This window comes from Rutilus rutilus (assembly GCF_951802725.1).
Source record: "Rutilus rutilus genome assembly, chromosome: 17".
Lineage (NCBI taxonomy): Eukaryota > Metazoa > Chordata > Actinopteri > Cypriniformes > Leuciscidae > Rutilus > Rutilus rutilus.
In genome coordinates this window covers 3,959,010-3,973,810 of record NC_140230.1, presented here as the reverse complement: position 1 = coordinate 3,973,810, position 14,801 = coordinate 3,959,010, and positions in this window count along the sequence as shown.

Here is a 14,801-nt window from a genome sequence, read left to right as displayed (position 1 = left end):
GCTGTCAAGACATACCATCTGATTAGAAAAAAAAAAAAAAACTATTTGTGAAACTTATAATACATCTGTTTGTTCTGCATGCTAATTAAGCTTCACCTTTGCAACTAATCATTTTATCTTGTCTTTTTTTTTTTTTTTTTACTCATTTTTAAGTGAACAACAAACCCTTGTGCACTATATTTAAATTTCTCCCAGATGGATGCCAAATGCTTGCACAATTTTGCATTCATTTATAACAGCTGCCGAAACATGACAGCCTTGCAATGAGTGCAAAGTACGTTTAGCATGATAATATAGCTGTGATTTTATGGAAAGATTATCAAGAGAAGTGCTGAAAATGCAGTGACTTTAAGCAAAGAAATAAATAAAATAAAAACTGTCATATACACAAGCAAACAAATTCAAACTATTGGCTAGATTGCAGCTCAGTGATAGGAGGTGATAAGCGCCTGGGCAAATACTGAAACGCCTGAGCAAAGTCTTATAGATCATTCATGCATAAAAATACACCACATGTATAACACTAAGTGACATGCCGTCCAATTCGTATATGGTGCACTCTGCTCCCTGCTACGGTTACTGAACTGCTTTCTGCAGTTACTAATGTAATAAGAATTCCATGATATCCTTGTGAAGTTATTACCACAAACCATTAACCACTAACACTAACCACTAACTGAAGTTATTAACACTAACCATATCCTGGGGTGTGCAATCATTTGAGATGCTGTGGGGAGAGGCGGTGAAAGTGTGGGTCGTATTTCTTGGTTTCATTTTGAAAGGGTATTTGTTGTGGATACTTAGATTAGGTGACTTTGTTTATACTCTGTTTTCTCTGTGAGACTCTGTAGCCTGTGTTTCAGAAAACCAGTTCAATACTTAAAGGTACAATATGTAAGAATTTTGTATAAAAATATCTAAAAACCACTTGCACAGTGTTATATATTTCTTTCATTGTTTGCTTACATTATCCTAAATGTTTCCAAGAATTTGTGAATTCAGAGAAAATTTTAAATAGTGCCCGTCCCTTGTAACTTGTGGCCTGTCAATGACGTAATATCCGCGTTATCCCTGGTTTCCGCTTGTACTGCCATAGTAACCATGGTGACAGACGTGGACAACTGCGTTACGTCTAGCAGCACGCTCACGCTGTTGTTGTTTCGTTCAAACATTATGGACCATGGCAAGCAGACTTTGGGACAAATAAAACGAGGATCAATATCAGCGTGGCGTTTTCGAGATGCCGAGAGCTCCATGTCCACGACTAACTTCGACTTGACAAAGCTTCACGAGTCACGACTTGACAGGGTACACACACTCTTTATGTACTTTATTAGACAGGTGAGCAAATGTACATAAAACAAATCGATGTTATATATCTCAACATGATGAAATGTTAGAATATGATCAGTATGTAGCTTACTGCTAGTCTCATACAGACAAACTAACACATAGAATAACATTATAACTTTCAACACACTCAAATGCAGTTTAGAGTGATAGTGTAGACCAAGTGAAACGGCGCTGCGTTACCTCACAAGTTTCATTCGTCAAATAAACTGACATGTGCGAGTAGTAATTCAGAATTTCGAATGAAATGTCCTCATTCCTCATTTCAAGCAGCATCAACACCAACACCAAAGCAATTAAAGCATTTATTGCCATGAACATAATTATAATGGGTGAAGGGAAAATACCTGCAGTGATGGGTTACTGGGCAGAAGACACAAGATATGACAAAATAGCAGACATCATGTCAGTGAAGAGCTTCAAAAGCTTGTCCAGGATGCTCCATTTTCAAGATTTAATTTACAGCATGACTTCGGTATCCAATGAATAATTGTTTTTACAAAGTAAACTTGTGCTGAACCACAAGACTAAGCGCATCAGAATAGTGTGTCCCAACATTATCTGTTGCTAGGAACTGTTTCCTTCCATTTCACTGCCAGTAATGTTTGGCCTTTGCTGCTGCGTCCAAGAATGGTTAGAAAGAATATTAACAGAAAGCAATGACACAAAAAAAATATTGTTATCTAGTATTTTGAAATGTATCTGTGTGGCATTAAAGTGTTAATTAAATATGAGCTTGTATTATAAATCCATTCTTTCTTTATTATGATGTTGACAAGGGTTCCATTAATTTATATTTCTAAGTTATCCATCTATAACACTTCGACTAAACCGTGAACTTACCTAACAAAAATGGCCAAGCTCAGTATATATTATAAATGTAAATTCACAATATTACATTATAACGGTTATGCTAAATGTTACAACAGAGTTGCACAAGCACTGTTGCCTGTACTATTGAGCATGCATTTGACCGACTTAATAACATCAGTGTTTTTAAATGTAAAACACTGACATGTAGGTCCTGCAGCTGTTGTCGAGTTGTGTTTAGCATGTTATGGGTGATGGTGCTGTATTGATGAATGACCCCCACTGCAATCGTCCAGAAAGTGCAAGGGTTAATATGAAGCTGCCACGATATTATGAGTTTGTGCCTCCGGAGCCTTACTTTGCCCATGTGATGCTAGCAACATAATGAGCTGGATGGTGATAAGAAGATGATGTAGTCCACATGGTGCTGGTGCTTGAGAGTCCAAAGCTTCTAATCCAACTATACCTCACTCTATTGGGAAGTAGCCGGACTACTTCACTCATATTGCAGCAGAGGTGGAAAAGAAGCAAGATCAGCTGATCCAAAAGAAAGGTGAGAGTTTGCGGTTGTGTAATGTGCAACTGTGCATACAATGAAGGTATCCACGATTTGACTAGTCGTACAAATTTCAAGTAATGCCATTCGGGCTCTACAACACCCCAACCAGCTTTGATCAGCTCATGGAGAGAGTGCTGACAGCAGTTCCCAGCAGTCATCGTGTTGTGTGCCTCGATGACCTGATAAACTGTTAGAAAAAAAAACAAATCTTTACGATGGAGACATAGCTTTGTGGGCAGTGCCCTGAGATAGTGCAACAGATTTTGAGTCCTGGTTTATGGTCCTTTCCCTATCCCGTTTCCTTCTCTCCACTCCCATAGCCGCGGGAACATCTTTTATCAGGGGGGGTGAGGCTTGATAGGGTGGGGCTGTGCTGTGGTAGAGTATTTTAAACATAATCCTAATATTAAACAGCCCAAACTAGAAGATGAACATACAAATGAATGAGGACAGAGTTATAGAGAACGCTCAGAACTCATGATACATATTAAAAAGCCAGAACAAATATCTGCAGCTTACCTTATGATACTCGCTCAGGAGTGCAAAAACGTTCAAAGGAAAAACGCAAGACGCGTGCAGTGGAACGAGGAATAAACGCAAGGTCTGGACTCTCGAGGTGTGCTTTTAGTTTAACTTGTTTTAACTTGAGCGCTGCGTTTTTAGAACGCTGTGTCAATGCGCGAGAAGCGAGCGCAACAGTTAAACACGGCTAGTGCGTTCACACAGTAAAACAGTGGAAAAGTCGCAGAGTGGAATGGAAAAGCATGTTCTGTCTGAACAGCCCCTAATGCCGATGAATGCTTTAATTAAGACATCTATATTTAATGTTTCACCCTTGTCTGAGAGAACATGCATCAAATGAGTGTCAAATGAGTTCTGAGATGCTGGTCCTCAACCAGCGTAGTCACGTCACTTATACTCCATGCGAGATCGGCTTTTGAAATGGCCTATATTTATTTATCAAAGTCACCATATTCGTCAACATGTAAAAACAAAATAATCTGTTGAGTAATTTTATAAAGGTGGAAAATTAAAAACATGTTGAAAAACAAAACGTTATTTATAGTTTTATCAAATGCAATGGTATTGAGACATTTTGTTAAGAGTCATAAGCATATCCAAATACTTGTTTGGGGCCAACGTATATAGATAATATGTAAATAAATACACATAGATATATTTTAAATGAATCATAGATGAGCTTATAGATTAACTGTGGTTCCCGTACAGTCTTAAATCAGTCACCACTGGCCTCTTCTCAGAGACTCACAGACCTGTTGTATACCCCTCAAACTTTCCCACCTCAATACAATTATCAAGTCTGTAGTTAACTGTGAAATTCCTTCGCACCCCAGTACTGATGAAGGTGTGAGAGATGTTGTTATTCAGCACAAATGTGCATCTGCATGGAGGAGATAGTAGACAGATTGACCAATCAATTGTGTAGAAGCAGTTAAACACACACAAACTCTCAACTTGGTCGATAGAGAGATTAGACCTCAGGGAAGGGCTGTATACTAAATTAGATGTCTGAGTATTTACCAACTGCTTGAACACGATACAAATAGTCTCTCCTCTTTCACTAAGAATTTAAAACATTGTTAAAGAGAAAGTTATCAAATAAGAGATTTAACTGTAAAAGATGTTTCATTCCTGTATGTCACACTTTTACTCCAGTGGATTTTTCTCAGGGTAAGTTTATTTTGAAAGTGCATTTCAATAAAACTACACTGAAGTCAATCTATATAATGATTTGTAAACTGGACTGTTTGTCTGGACAATTTGTCACGTGTGTTTTAGATTTAAGCATTTTATACAATTTATTAAAATGTTAATACAATTTATTATATTATAACTTTTGATTAGCTAACTATAATTTGATGCCATTCATGAATTTTTATATCGTGTTTTACTGTTTGTATTTTGCTGAAAAGCCTATAATAGGTTGTGTAAAGGCAGATACCATTGTAACTAGGGATGGGACGGTATGAAAATTTCATATCACGATAATAGTGACCAAAATTATCGTGATTATCAATATTATCACGGTTTTGTTAAAACGAGATGAAAGTGTTCAAAAATAACTGATGCTCACACTGAAAACATTTCAACAAGTTTTATACTTGAAAATCAACAAACAACAAATAAAACAAGCAGCTCTATGCACTTTTTTAAGCAAGATTATATTCTGTGGCATTTCCTTCCTTAAAATGACTGCCGTCAATAACAACGCATTATAACACAGCGCACATTTATCACAACGGACGCGCGCACGCTCTCGCGTTTCATTCAAATACAACTTGCCGTCTTGCGTCTCCGTTTTCGATTGTATTGAAAATTATTTTGTTGATTTATTGTTTACTAAGTTTGATCATATTTTTGTGATCATGTAAGATTTAAAACATTAATCTGCCTTCCGCCATTCCTTCTCGAATAAAAAAACAACAACATTGCGCGCTGTGCCTGCGTCAGTTGCTGACTGGACAGGATTTACAGAGAGTTATTAAAATCGCGATAATCAAACACGGTTTTAATGATAATTCAATTTTAAACGATAATACTAACCGTCAGTACATTTTATCGTGGTTTATAGTGAAACCGGTAATCGTCTCATCCCTAATTGTAACAACCCTATATCTAAAGTGTGACGGGTTGGCATGTATTAAATGATCTGTATCTGTTTTGTTTTGTTTTCTTCCTGGATGATATAGTAGTAGCTGAAGTGTTAATGTAGAACTACTAATTTGTCCTGCATTACTTCTTGGATAGTTATCTATTAATTATGGACCATAATTCTAAAGTGTTACCAATGTTCTTTACAATAAAGACACAATTTTTTTATCTTTTAGTAACAGAAGTGTTTACTAAAGGGTTATTTGGGAAGGGTTCTTTTTCCTTCTATGGTATTATTGTGAAAACACTCTTTTAGACCCTTTATTCTCAAGACTGTAGAGAATAAAAGCAATTAGACTTTTGATTCCAAACCTTATAGTTGATATACGTAATGAGCAACTCAACAGACAGCAACTGACAATTTCCCCATGTGACAACTAGCCCCAGTCCTATTATAGTAAATGCACACTTGTCATTATATTCAGGGAATTTGTAAAGTATAGGCCTACATTTTTTCAAATATTTTAGTAATTTGCACAGAACTAGTAATATGCACAAAAAGGTACCTGTAAACCGATTAAATGTAGGCTGTCAGGCTTAAGATAGCAATGGTGTAGTGTTGAAATAGTGGAGAGATTTATTTTTTTATTTTTTATTTTTTGCATTACAGCATTCATCCTCAAACATGAAAGGGACGCATCCACATTCACAAGCTTAACTTCGCCAACACTGCATTTTATTTGCAGACAATAAAAAAAAAAGTTTTAGAGTATTCTTGTGAGCTGCATTTTTCCAGCACAATCTTGCTCATCGTTTCACTAAGAGGCGTTAAAAGAACATCTTGGATTATTACTGTGTAAGAAGAGAGATCCTTTTTTAAATAATCCTCCTAATCTGTAAACATGCTGGAATCCTTTCAATTCAATTGCTCTTAGACAAGAAATCCCCCAAATCATCGTACTGCCAAACAGTGTCTCAAGCTAAACTAGGTCGTTTCCCTTAATTCGCTCATTACGCAAACCTTTTCATTTATTTTCAACAGCCTTAAACCACAATTCTAAAATAAGTACCAAAATCTGAAGCAGAGAATGTGAAGGCATTGTCGGAATTACCAGGAAGCGTGGAAAGTGAATCAGGAAATATCCATTCACTGGGAAACATGTTCAAACCTGATGAATATATTAATCGCAAGAGCACAATCCGTTAATACAGACGTACACAAATTAAATACACTCAACATCTGGTGTTTTATAAAGACTGGTTCATTTTCACAAGAAACATCAATGATATTCTCGACAACTTCCCTTCAGCACGTTAAAAAATAAAGGCCTGGTTTCACAGACAGGGCTTAGATTAAGCCAGGACTAGGTCTTAGTTCAGTTAGCCTAGAACATTTAAGTAGCTTTTATAAACGTGCCTTAGAAAAAAACAAAAACATTATTGATGTGCATCTTGGGACAAAACAATGGCACTGACATATTTTAAGACATTTAAGTGCAAGTATCTTTCAGTTAAAACATCTCAATAATGCATTTTAGTCTGGGACCAGGCTAAAGTTCCCCTGTAGTCAATAATTTTATCCCTAAAGAAACTCATCTTTGATCACCAAAATTACATATTTAAACATTTTTCTTTGAAAAATTATTTTGTCATGCCTTAAAATAGCTTGAATGTAACTTTACACCCTTGCCTCATTTAGTATACACAGTTCTATGAATATGCAATGAGCCCCGCCTCCACTCACTCACTCACTCAGCTCAGAAATACACTGGTTGACGATCACACGTTGATCTGATTGGTTACAAGGTAGTTTGTGACGTCAGAAACACCAGTGATTTCAAACCGTGTTTTTGAGACTGTCTTTGGTTCACTGCAGTTTTAAGGAGAAAATACTCAGCAATGGTGTTGACTTTGCACATGGTTTGTCTTACAGCATATTTAAAACACCACTTAGACATATATAAACAACATTAAAAGCTTGATTTTCACCACATGGGGACTTTAAGCCTTGTCTGTGAAACCAGGGGATAGGGGGCTAATTCACTAAAAGGATTTAAGATAATTCACTAAAAGAGTTTGCTTCTTATAACTAGGGATGTCCCGATCAGGTTTTTTTGCCCTCGAGTCCGAGTCCGAGTCATTTGATTTTGAGTATCTGCCGATACCGAGTCCCGATCCGATACTTAATAGATAAAAAAAAAGAATAAAGAAGAGCGAAAAAACAGATCCAGGATGTTCCTTATTTTTTATTTAATTCACCTTATTTTAACATTCAACAACTCTGTTAACAAACAGAGCACTTCTGTGAGTTAGCTTGAACAATCAAGTAATAAATAAATTCTTCACTTTTGGACTTTAGTGCAACAGCAAATATAAAAAAAGTCTAATATATAAACAAATAGCACCTCAACTTAAAATACCCGGCAGGCATGTAAACAAATAAAAAATAAAAGTGCTACAGTGTTTGCAAAGCCAGTAATGTGCTTTTAGGAACTGCACTCCTAACTCTTACGCCGGTTTCACACTGCATTGTTAGCAGAGCGTGCAGTGCGTATTTTTTCGCCGCCCATGTTAACAGATTAAACCAGGCATTAGAGCATTCACACTGCGCGCGGAGGCGGCGCGGCAGTGCGTAGCAGAGCAGGAGTGCCGCGATCGTTTCGGCGCCGAGTCTATTTTTGCTGCGCCGCTTTTGCTGAATTAAAGTGACAATACATTGATCATGGCCAAAATACACCGCAGTTTTATCCAAAAAGTGCATTGATGAAATCTATTGTGTTTTAAACAGTCAATCAAATGACCAACAGCAATTTAAAAAGAAAACAAATGTCCAAAAACAAACTTGTTGCCATAACAATAAAAACAAAGATGAACCAAAAGTTATATAAATGAAATTATTAATAAAATAAGCTTCTTGACAAGTCTTTTCTCTTAAATGTATTTGAAAACGAAATAAAGCAATGCCAACTTATCCATTATAGAGTAGCCTACTCTGTCTGTAGCCTACACAACTCGCGGTTCAGCCGCGCGTGACAAACGCTGCCAGTGTGAAAGCAAAACGCGCGTGTCCTGCTCCTGCTCACCATACGCACTGCTCCTGCGCTGCTTACGCGCGTGCAGTGTGAAACCGGCGTAACTCTGTGCCACCGCATAACTATAGATGTGTTAAAAAATAATGAGAATATATATACATATATATCCGAGTCCTGATCGGGAGGTAACGTCCGATTCCGATCGAGTCTGAAAACACGTGATCGGGCCCGATTTCCGATCACGAGATCGGATCGGGACATCCCTACTTATAACCACCAATACAAGTTAACCAGGTGATGAATGCACTGCACTAACAGTGAACCATGAATATATATATATATACACATACACTGCTCAAAAAAATTAAGGGAACACTTAAACAACACAATGTAACTCCAAGTCAATCACACTTCTGTGAAATCAAACTGTCCACTTAGGAAGCAACACTGATTGACAATCAATTTCACATGCTGTTGTGCAAATGGAATAGACAATAGGTGGAAATTATAGGCAATTAGCAAGACACCCCCAATAAAGGAGTGGTTCTGCAGGTGGTGACCACAGACCACTTCTCAGTTCCTATGCTTTCTGGCTGATGTTTTGGTCACTTTTGAATGCTGGCGGTGCTTTCACTCTAGTGGTAGCATGAGACGGAGTCTACAACCCACACAAGTGGCTCAGGTAGTGCAGCAACAGATGAAAGCAGGCAGCAGAACGTTCTCCATGGCGTCTCCAGACTCTGTCACGTCTGTCACATGTGCTCAGTGTGAACCTGCTTTAATCTTTGAAGAGCACAGGGCGCCAGTGGCGAATTTGCCAATCTTGGTGTTCTCTGGCAAATGCCAAACGTCCTGCACGGTGTTGGGCTGTAAGCACAACCCCCACCTGTGGACGTCGGGCCCTCATACCACCCTCATGGAGTCTGTTTCTGACCGTTTGAGCAGACACATGCACATTTGTGGCCTACTGGAGGTCATTTTGCAGGGCTCTGGCAGTGTTCCTCCTGCTCCTCCTTGCACAAAGGCGGAGGTAGCGGTCCTGCTGCTGGGTTGTTGCCCTCCTACGGCTTCCTCCACGTCTCCTGATGTACTGGCCTGTCTCCTGGTAGCACCTCCATGCTCTGGACACTATGCTGACAGACACAGCAAACCTTCTTGCCACAGCTCGCATTGATGTGCCATCCTGGATGAGCTGCACTACCTGAGCCACTTGTGTGGGTTGTAGACTCCATCTCATGCTACCACTAGAGTGAATGCACCGCCAGCATTCAAAAGTGACCAAAACATCAGCCAGAAAGCATAGGAACTGAGAAGTGGTCTGTGGTCACCACCTGCAGAACCACTCCTTTATTGGGGGTGTCTTGCTAATTGCCTATAATTTCCACCTATTGTCTATTCCATTTGCACAACAGCATGTGAAATTGATTGTCAATCAGTGTTGCTTCCTAAGTGGACAGTTTGATTTCACAGAAGTGTGATTGACTTGGAGTTACATTGTGTTGTTTAAGTGTTCCCTTAATTTTTTTGAGCAGTGTATATTAAAAAAGTCATTATTTTCAACACAAACTATGTATTATGAATATGAGCGCAACATGCTTCTTCATAATGGTTTTCAATGGAAAAACACTTAAAAATTTCAGTCACCAGACCAGTCACCACAGCACACTACATTTCCCATAATCCTTCCTGGCTCACACCTGCACACACTCATCTAATCATTACACCTGTTCGTATTCATTTCATCATCTCTGTGTATTTAGGAGCTGTTTACATGAGCCCACTTTCAACCAAAAACATTAAACTTTTTATGTGTTTTGGCCAATCGTTTACACATCAATGGCATTTTGAGTGCCTGAAAACTCAAACTTTTGAAAGCGGCCTCCGTGTAAACAACAAAAACGCGAATCTATGAAGACGATGCCGTCATGCACGTGCGTATTACATGTTCAGTCTATAGTGTTTCGTCGCCATCTATCGGACTGGCAGCAGAATAGTTGTTTTCACAGATCCGTGGGAATGGGAATCGTTTTGATAATGGTGTCGTCTGTACGCGGAAAACTCAAAGGAAAAAGTTCGCCATATTAAGCACATTGTTGTCGTGTTTAAATACCCTTAGTTCCTCTGTTTTCAGTCTTTGGTTGTCGGTTGTTGTTTGTGAAAGCTATGTTATGCACATAGTTATGCCTGTCTGCCTTTTTGTTTTATTAAATCACGTTTATATTTGTATTAAGTCTTCATCAGTATTCTTCATCCTCATCATGTGACAAATAAGGTGTAATTTAATATCACTGTCCACATTAGGACTTCGTAAAACTAACTGGCGGGCAAAGGAAGAAAGCCTTGTTTTGCCCTCCTGTAAGTTCCTAAAAGTGTCTGATGTCATGTGAATATTATGATATGATATATATATATATATATATATATATATATATAAAATTGGCAGTTAGTTTGTATATTTCTCCTCTAACAATAAGAATAGTTCTGAAAGAAGTCAGCAAGCAATGAACGCCAGTCTGACTAGCCATATCTGCCGTATATGAGTGAAGCAGAGTGATGGAGATTTCTCTTCCACTTGGCTCCAGCTCTACTCTGGCTTTTTCCATTTGTCATTTGCCCACTCCTCTCTGTAGACAAAATCACACAACTCCTCTCCCGCTCACAAGAGGAAATATCACCATTCATGGAATGACGCTCAGCCAAACCAAATTAGTGGACTGGAACTAACTGATGTATAACTTCTATAAATATATCAACACAGAACACACAGTATGAAAGTGACTTTTAAAAATGTATTTGTTTTACTTTCTATAGTTCAAATGTTGGGTCACATTTTACATTAGTTGTATTTAACTACAATGTACTTGCATAAAAAAAATGTTATGTATAATTTACTACTTATTGTGTTGATGTTGTATTGCAAAACTATGGAGCTCCTAAATGGACATGGTGGTGGAAAAAATATGGAATGGGAGGAAACATATTTTTCAATGCTTTTGCTTTCTCTCACAAAACCTGTTGTGAGCTCAGACAAACACTTCCTGTTTAATGTCCCGCTGGCAGTGTTTCAGACGCTCTGTTCGTTAGCAATGGAGCGGTTCATTGAGTTTGAACTTGGACTCAAATATCAAGAAATGTGGTCAGTACTTAGTTGAAGGAGTTCAGTACAGTTGGCAATATATTCACAGATTCAAACTTCCCGGATCAATAACTCGTGAGCTAAACGTTGTTAAAACACACATGAAACCTCTTTCCAGTCATTCCAGTAGACAGCGAGCTACAACCTAATTTTCCTCAAAAAAGAGTCTTATAATATAAATTGATCTTTATGAGCAGGTGGCTAAGAGACAAGTCCGAAGGGACCGTCTGCAAAGTGCAAAACCCGAAAAGAGTTACTACAAACATTTAACTTCACTGTAACACACTGTAGTGTCATCAGATTCAGTTCACACATCACTGCTCTCCTGCTGGTCACACTACAACACTTAGTTTGATCAAAATGTCTTTTTTTGCATAAGTTTTATGATTATTTATTATGAAATTAAATCAATAACTTTACTGTTATTAAAAAAAATAATAATAATACACTGTTATACAGTGTAATGCCATCAAATTCAGTAAGCAATTATGCAAAAGATATGTTGTAACTAGTATGTTATCTGTGTGCCAACATCATTTATTGTTTTATGTGCTATTACTTGCCAAACTAAACGTTGTAGTATAGCCAGCAGTAGATCAGTGATGTGTGAACCAAATTTAGTGTGTTACAGTGAATTATGTGTTAAAAATTATGCAAATGATAACATATGGAGCTGTCTGAAACACTGCCAGCGGGATATTAAACAGGAAGTGTTTGTCCAAACTCACAATAGGTTTTGCGAGATATCTTTGTGCAAGAACGCAAAAGCTTTAAACAATATTTTTTCCTCCTGTCCCAGAATTTTTCACCACCATTTTCCTATGGGGCTCCATAAAATACACTTGTGCTACTATTGTCACAATTCATTATCATGCTCTGTCTACTTTCCTTGTTATGTTTTTCCCTGTCACCGCTGCCTGAGTTCCCATTCGTTAATTTGTTACCATGGTCGAAAATAAAATGCATGCGTCCGCACGGGCGTTAATGGTGCGGAGCTCTGCTCACTCCGTGGACACGTACAGCGTGTGCATTTTAGTTTCGCTTTTAAATTTGCGCCAATTCGGGGGTGGATTGCTTGAAAGGTGTTCATTAGCCTATTATTCTTAATGAAAAACACAACAACAAAACAGTACAATGACAAATTTGTTTAAATAGGCACTTTTACATTTCACTTTGAGACCAAATATTCCGCCATTAGTTTGTCAGTCAGTTCCTCACTCATGATTAATGAAATCTGACTCTTTGCTGCGACTCTCGTTTAGCTCACGATTTATTAAGCAGACAGGTTCAGTTTTTAATAGTAGTGTCTGTTCTCTAACTCAACTAAATGATTTTATTAAAAAAATAATAATAATGAAAACGGCGGTGGGGGCAGTACCGCGGTGGGCAAGTGATGTAACCGGTTTTTCTTCTGAACACTGGTAACACCGTCAACACCGACTATCGTAGCAAGCCTACTACATGCCTGTAGACTGAACACGTAAAACGCATGTGCATAACGTCACGGTTTTCACAAATGTGTATTTTTGTAGTTAACACGGAGATGATAACGGTACAATAATGGTAACTTTTACTTTGAAAACTGTTTTCAAAAGTTTGTGTTTTTAGGCCCCCAAAACGCCAATGTCATGTAAATGAACGGCCAAAACGCATAAAAAGTTTGTTTGTATGTTTTTAGTTGAAATCAGTGTTGTGTACACGGCCCCTTAAGCTCTCTGTTTCCTCAGTTCATGGTTCTGCATCGTCAATGTTAATGTGTAGAGTGGTTTCATGTTCTTGGTGTTTATTAAAATGTCTCTTTGTAGTTCATTTTGCGTCGCATGCTCTATATTGGATTACTACTACACACTACCCGTGACTGTTATTGAGCTGGATACGGGTAAGGTTAGGGACAGGTTTGGTGGTATGAGCAGGTTTAAGGGTGGATTAAGGTGTAAGGAAAGGTCAACAGTGTAATTAAATTATCCAGGTTTTTTTTTTTTTTTACAATGTAAAAAGCATGTATGTACACAATAACTGCATTGTATCAAATGATTCATTTAAATGTAAGTACATAGTAGTTAAAGACACAATATTATAGTTATAAGAGAAGCATTTCAATTTAACCAGATAGGAAATGATGCCACAAGCTTTCCAGTTTGCTGACAAATTCACTATTTGAAATTATATTTGAAATATTTACAATGTTAAATTATTAAATGAGAGAAACACTAGAGGCTGTTCGGTTAGCCATGCAATAATGTCTGTCGCATGTAAACTCTCTGTGGCACAATGCCATTAAAAAATTCATTTTTATCAAAACATTGAATATAAATGAAAACACAATATTGCATCCTTTTAATTGCATGTAAAGGAGCTTTGGTAGAAAGTGTTCCCTGTTATTTAAGTCCTATGGATGGTAGCATGGCAGACGGTACACTTCCCCTGCAGGGCCAGGGTTATATGCACAGATACAGAGCATGATCCTCTTACGCCTGCTGAAGCTCTCATCTTCCTACACGGATCGTTCAGTTAACACAAGCAAGCTCTCAGTGCTGTGGTCTCTTGCCAAATCTCGCCTCTTTCAATTGGCGTTCCTTTTCTTTCAGCTTTTCTTTATGGAAAGAACTGGTTTGCTGTATTGTATTTGGTTCTAGAGACAATCACTATTGTCCTGTCAGATGTCCAGTTTTTGAGCGCCTCCATTGGGTAGACTTCACAGCATTACATTTTTTAGCAGTGTTAGCTGTTGTACTTTCACTGTAATTTTTACCGTAGTAGATGTACAATTTGTTTTCTAAATGAGAACTGTATCATTGCAGCACGAATACATTATGCTGTTACCTTCATAGCTAGTACTTTTGTTTTTGCAACTTCAAGTAACTCTTTATTAAACTGTTTTGTAACCATAAGTAGGCTTGCTATACAGTGTCAAGAGTGAGTCTGTGAACCCTTCAAAGATATCTGGATTTCTGTATTGTGTACTCATAAAATATTGTCTGATCTTAATTACTAATTTTAAGATTTCCTTGGCATTGAGTAAAAATGTATAGTTTTCTGTTTCATTAGTTTAGCCAGATTGTGCTTGTTAAATTTCGATCAGACCATATTTTATGAGTAGTCATCAATGCAGAAATCTAGATATTTTCACAGTTCACAAATGTATTATTGGGTGTATTAGTCCATACCGTGAAGACTGCGAATTATAATCAGACTTGGGAGTAACATTACTTCACCGCCTTGAGCAAAAAAAACAACAAAACAACAACAACAACAACAACAACAAAAAAGATAGTAAGTAAGCAAAGTACACTTTTCCAGC